This window comes from Benincasa hispida, chromosome 9, assembly GCF_009727055.1.
Source record: "Benincasa hispida cultivar B227 chromosome 9, ASM972705v1, whole genome shotgun sequence".
In the NCBI taxonomy this organism is placed as follows: Eukaryota; Viridiplantae; Streptophyta; class Magnoliopsida; order Cucurbitales; family Cucurbitaceae; genus Benincasa; species Benincasa hispida.
In genome coordinates this window covers 51,570,531-51,577,206 of record NC_052357.1, presented here as the reverse complement: position 1 = coordinate 51,577,206, position 6,676 = coordinate 51,570,531, and positions in this window count along the sequence as shown.

Genomic DNA, 6,676 nt, shown 5'->3' with positions numbered 1-6,676 from the left:
ATTGGGTGTAATCCGGAAGAGCTAACACCGGTTCTTCCATCCACGCTCGTTTTCAACCTCGAATGCATCTTGGCATCTAGCATCCCAAACCCAAGCTCTATTCTTCTTCAACAATCAGTGAGCGGGGCTGCCATGGAAGAATAGCCTTTGATGAATCTCCTATAGTAGTTCACAAGGCCAAGGAAAGAACGCTGCTCGGACACCTTCCTTGGTGGCTCCCAATCTTGAATGGCTTGCACCTTGGACTTATCCATACGTAGCTTGCCTCCCCCACAATGTGCCCCAAGAACATGACTGAATGTTGTGCAAAAGCACATTCTCCTTTTCACGTACAATTCGTTCTCCTTAAGTACTTGGAAAACTTGTCGTAGGTGCTTTTTTTACCTCTAAAGTCTTACTATACACCACAATATCATCCAAGTATACTACGAAAAACTTGTCCAAGAAAGGCTGGAATACCCGGTTCATAAGAGTGCAAAATGTGGCGGGGGCATTGGTGAGTCCAATAAGAACTCAAAGGAGCCATACCTTGTTACACATGTGGCTTCGCCCATCTCCTTTCGGCAATCCTTACTTGATAGTACCCGATCTCAAGTCAAGCTTCGTAAACAGCTAGCTTCCCCAAGTTGATCAAACAAGTCCGCAATCAAGGGAATGGGATACTTGTTCTTCACTGTTATCTTGACCCTATAGTTTTCACAGCGTCAGCGATAGCACTCATGAACGAAGTGCTCGACCATTGAAAACAGCTTTAGGATGAGCAGGGCTAAGTAAAAAGAGCTTATTTATTCGTCGATAAAAAGCCTGAACTTAAAAAGGAATAGAACCGGACGCTTTGATGGTAGTAAAGTCAGTCCAAGTCCATCTGTAAGAGCAGACAGATTCTTCGTATCCCGCTTATATAAGCTCCAGTAAGTAATGCAATTGCAATAGAGGAGTGTGAAACTCAATAAGAATAGAAAGTTGTTCCAGGAGAAGGTGAATCGGCGAAATAGGGCTAAGGCGCATTTGTTAGAGTCAGGCAAAAAACACAGACTGAACTTAAGACAGCGAGAGACAGAGCGCTAAATTAGTGTTTAATTGCTTTTCAAGGGTATTTGACATAGTCCTATTAGGGACTCTTCAATCTCGTTGGATGTTGAAATAGCATAAAAAACCTCTTCTGGCTTTATCAGTCCTTACTAAAACTTCTAACGAGGAAGCTATTCGTCATGACTTTTCAATCAGGTTCAGTTGGTTCCGTAAGGCTGTTTCAACCATTCCTCTTAAGCGCAAGGGACGAGAGTTGCTCGAGCGTCAGCGAGAGGGACGAGAGTTTGGCACGGGACTCTTATCTCTAAGCAAGATGATTCATAATTGTCTATATAAAGAAGAATTCTGTCTTTCGAAGCGAGCCATTGGCAAGAAGCACAGAATCCGCTCGGGGACTAAGCGCATATACCTTGTCTTCTTTCATTGAAAAGGTACGGTGACGAATGAACGGATCAAGCAGTGCAGAAGTACCTACGACGATGAAGTAGAAAGGAGGGACGTAGGGAAGCTGCGGGCAAACAAACTACATAGCGGGCAATTTGCTGAGGACTCATGTAAACTTCTTCCTATAGGTCCCCGTTCAGGAAGGCATTTGGAACATCTAATTGGAACACAGGCCAATCTCGATTCGCTGCAATAGAGAGCAGGAGACAAACAGACTGAATCTTGGCTACCAGAGTGGGGTAAATAAGGGCTTCCTCGTAATCGAGACCATATGTTTGAGTCAAGCCTTTAGCTACTAGCTTTACCGACCTTTTCCTCCTTTCTCCCATAAAGCTTCCCTTCACCCAGTCCCATATCCAATTAGTATAGATCGAGATGGGGAGACTCAAAATAATACAAATGCGCATTTCCTCTCTGAATCGAGAGGTATCAGATCGAAGTAACATAAGTCATGTATTCTAATTGAAGTGATTTCCGGGAGAACAAAGTGGATTCTTGAGCCAATTCTAGCATGAGAGGACCAATGAGACTGAACACTATTGGATGCATTCCTTCGCTAGCAGGGCTTCTGCCCATCTCAATTGATGAGTCTTCAGTCAGTAATCTCGTACTCTCGACCGGCTCGAACCACTACGTTATCCTTGTTCCGGCTCATTCGTATGCTCATCCTATTCATGCCACTAGAACCTATAATAAACCATCATTTCAAACCATCTTGTTACAGGGAATCTTTGGATATCAGCTCGAAGGGAGCACCGAACACCGAAAGTGAAGTTGCTCCTACCTACAGGAGCATCCGCCTTTTTTCGGGGGATCGGGAAGAGGAAATCAGGTGTGAGGTGTGAGGTCAATGGTAATATGTCACCCTGCTCTAATGAGAGTACTCTTTCCATTAGGAGCTTCGCCCAGCTGAGCTAGGCTACTTCCCTAATGAAACTAATAAAGTATAAAGGTAAGTTTAATAAATAATATAAATTGAGTATCAAATTACGTTAGCAAGCATTGGCGATAAACAAATTTCTTTATTAAATATTAGAACGATTCGGTCGATTCTTCTTAGGCTGATGAGAATAGGCTCAGGCTATGTACGGCTTATTTAGTATTTTTTTATGGCCTGAATCCTGTTAAACGTTAGAGAAATTTCGGTCTTAAGCAGCCAACTTTTCCTAGTATAGTCGTCATTGGATTACCATTCCATTATTAGTTCTGGGGCTCGTATAAGGTATGCTTCGGCCTCCCGATCCGAGAGGGACGCGACGCGAGATGATGATGGGTCAACCGCGACTGGCGCATCTGGTGGAACTGCTGCTTTCGCTCGGTGAATAAGAATCAATCCTCAAATTGTTCTTTGGATAAACGACTGGATTTTGATCTTCTACTTCATTCCTATCTGCTTCGTGGATTAAGCGGTGGTGGTGCCTCTCCCACTGCTTATTGGTGGGTTCGAATATGGCACACGAGTTGCTGACTTCATTCAGGTGGACACTGCAATTATGGCTCGATCGAATATCCAAGAGATGACTTGTATACCAACAGTACTGCAGCTAGCTCAAAAGCGGATGGATCAACAATGGTAACTCAAACTGGCTCCGAAGGAGTATAGCTTTGTTGGGGGTGAACTTACTGCTCCTGGCTTTCCTCATAGGGGTAGACAGGCATCTTTTTTGCGAGATAAACGACTGATTCTTAGTCAACTCGGTTAGCTTCCTCTGCTTCCGGTGGTGGGCCAACCACTGATGAGGACAGAGGCTAGGTAATGTCTCTCCAACTAGCTCTACCCTCGTCACAGGGTCAATAATAGGTCCGGTGGTTCTTCGAATTTTTGTTTTGGCATTAAAGAGTTACAAATCTTCTTTGACGAGAGTCAAAAAAAAGAAAGAAGAGAAAACCAGTTTTTCCTTCAACAATAACAAAAAAGGAAATAACGGGCTTTTTAAGACACTGACGGTTATAAGATCAGACAAGTCCTCTTTCTCCAAATTGGAGATTTCCGTCTGCTGTTAGAAAGATGATACCTCTGCTACAATCAACTGGTGATCCTCGGGGTACTATACACATGAGTGAAAGAGAGAGACCTACCTTGCTCAAAAGATCTGAAAATCCTTGTGCTTCAAACTCTTTTTGCTTAACGAAATAGGAACACGTCATGACAATAACAACTATGTGTAAATGGAAAGTTGGTTGTAAAGCCTCTTTCAAAGCTGTGACGAAAGAAATTATATAATATAAGATGGGTGTGCATTCGGGATTCCCGTTTTTGGTGCCAAATTGGATCCCTTATCGTCTATGATAGGTCGATCCAAAAAGGGCGAAATGAGTCGCAAAATAGATGGATCCTGGAAACTAGTTCCCAGTTTGGATAAGAGACGAGATTGTGAAATTCTAGTCGTCGGCCGCCGAGTGACAAGAACAAGCAGGAGTCCTCCTATCTGCCTAGAAAGATTCTCGAAGACTTTCTAATATTATCAAAATCAAGCCCCAGCCAACTTGACTTATTTAAAACCCCCAATCGGTATGAGATACCCGGAATGGGGGTACTGGCATAGACACCTTACTCCTCGCTCTTAAAGTGAGTTTGCTTCCGAGCCTAGTAGCTAAGTAGCTTGTAGTAAGCTATGAAAGCCATGGTAGCTGTTCTTGGCTGTTGAGTTTAGGCAGCTATTGCTATGGAACTCATGTGCAGTCAGAGGTTCCCTGGGGTTGTCTCGTTCCTGCTTTTAGAATCAAGCTACCTTACTTAAGTAACTGGTATTTGAGTAAGGTTTGGAACCCCGAGTAGCTATGCTCGTCTCCTATGAGACTAGATATCCTGAGTAGGTGTGGGCTCTTCCTTATTAACTTATTAATGTGTTCGAAGCCTGGACTATGAGTGACTTTCTTCCCAGCCGCTAATGCGCCAATGTGATTTTCATGTTCGAATTATTTGCCGTTGTTTGATTAGCCTCACGAAACTGTAAAACATTCTTTCTGGTGCTCCTAGGGGATATCAAGATGGGACGGCTAGTGGTATCGGAACTTCGTCCGCGTTGTTGGGCTACCAATGGATGATTTGATCTGAAAGCATAGAACATCTAGTTGATCCGGTCTTGATAGCTGTTTGTAGTTCCTACTAGTATCTATTAGTAACCTATGAAAGGCAGGCAATCCATTCAAGCTAGTTATAGCCCTAGTCTAATATGCCAACAATCGTAGGCTAATGGTACAGGCAATAACCTCTTCAAGCCCGTAAGCTAAGCAAGGCAAGGAATGGATTAGACAGTTGCTCTCTTCCCTTTGTCAGTCAAATATATGGGAAGAGAGGCCTCTAAAGTCTCTCCGCTTTTCCAAAGATTTTTTCTTTTTCTCCTCTAATAAGAAAAAAATAGCTCTAAGAGATCGTAGTCCTTATATCTCCTCAAGCGCTTTCCTCACCTTGCTGCCAACAAGAAAGAAATTCTGTTATACAGCAAAGTAGATAAACTACCTAACTAAGGGAAGGGGGAAGAAGGGTCAAACACCTGAATGACTAAGCGCTAGGGGAGACTCTTATACCTGTACCCTCCGCAGCTTACCAAATTCTTAGGGAATGGTTAAGGAATCGAAGACTGATCTACAGCGCGACTACTAGGGCACTCAAAATAAGGGGGCCCCACTATATTTCATAAATTTCCACAATTGCAATTGTTTGGAATGCAAGGGGCGTCAGCAATGGCCCCACGCGTAGGCGTCTCGACGATCTTGCTCGGACCGGGCTTTAGTCTTTGGTTGTCATCCTTGAACCAATGGTTAGAAGGGCCAACTATGTATCAAAATGGAAGCGGAGATTGCGTATGGATGGATGAATGTCGAACATCTCGCTCGGATGAATCCCCTGCCAATATCTTGGTCTTTTGGAGACAAGATATCCTTGACCTGTCCATGATTGAAGCCAATGCCCAATTCATTTCTACCAATGCCTTTGCACAAAAGCTGCTAGCAAGGGTTCCAAACCTTAAGTGACTTAGTCAGTAAGTCCATTCGCCGGTATGGCGAAGCAAGGAAAGCGGCTAGAAAGACAAAGAGCTAATGATGACTAGCCTTAACAGGCCCGGGAGAGTCCCAAGGTTCGTTCATTAGTAAGTTGTCGAAAGGTATTTAGTAGCCCTTTCATTTTCTTTAATTGAATTGGTAAGCCGAGTTAAGCAATTTTTCTATTAGCGGTGATAGCCTGTTTAGATTTCTCTCAGTTAAGATAGGTAAAGTGAAAGACTCTTTCGGGTGTAAGACCTAGCCTTGTGAGTCGAAATAGAAAACAACTTCTTTTCCGGGAAGCGCTAGTGAAAATGAAGGAAGAAAGACTTGTTGGGAGAGAAATATGATATATCAAAGGTGCTTTTCAAGCCTGACTTTGTTGAATTGAAGNGGCCCACCTCACCTCTCCCCTTCCCCACTAACTCCTGCTGGAATGAGTGGGCCTCGAACGATTGATTTCTACGCTTTCCGAAAAAAATCTCTCTAATCATCCAGAGGAAAATAAGCTTCCACAATGGAACGGAACGTGGAGGATGTGGGTCCTTTCTCTTTTAGTTAGATCTTGGATCATAAAGTTTCATTATTCCATTTCCCTTTTGTCGATCATGAGGACATCTGACGTCCGGTTATCGTCGTGCCTAAAGGACTCCTCAATATATTTCGTTTGGTCATTCAAAAAAGAAAAAATGGCTGAATGGTGTCGATACAATTCTTTATTATATCTAGATGGCGAGATAATTCCATCTTGAAAAGAGAACCTGGTCCCGGAGTTCTCGGAGCTGAAGATCCCTCGATTCAAACTCCAGTTGTCTAAAAGTTCTTGTGTTACTTGCGATTGCAAGTTTCTTAGCACGTAGTGCCAATAGTCTCCTTTTTTGTCCGACCGAATAAAGATTGAATCCTTGTCTTTGACAGTTTTTACCCGGCCGAAACTCTTTTTTCTTGAAACCAGAGGACGAGCAGCGGTACCAGGGTGATGAGCTTGAGGATCAGGCGTCTCAAGGGACGAAGGAGTCTCAATGAGGTGTCGGGGGGACTTGCTTGTGCGCTTCTAACGAAGATACCTCAGGGAGATCCTGAGCATTGTTTGGGAAATTCAAGAGAGCTTTAAGTGTGTCCGATCCGGATACACTCCAAATTCGAAAGGATAAGGCTCCAGCCCGAGATGGAAACTAAGTCGACGCGAAGAAGCCAACGAGCTCGATGAGAG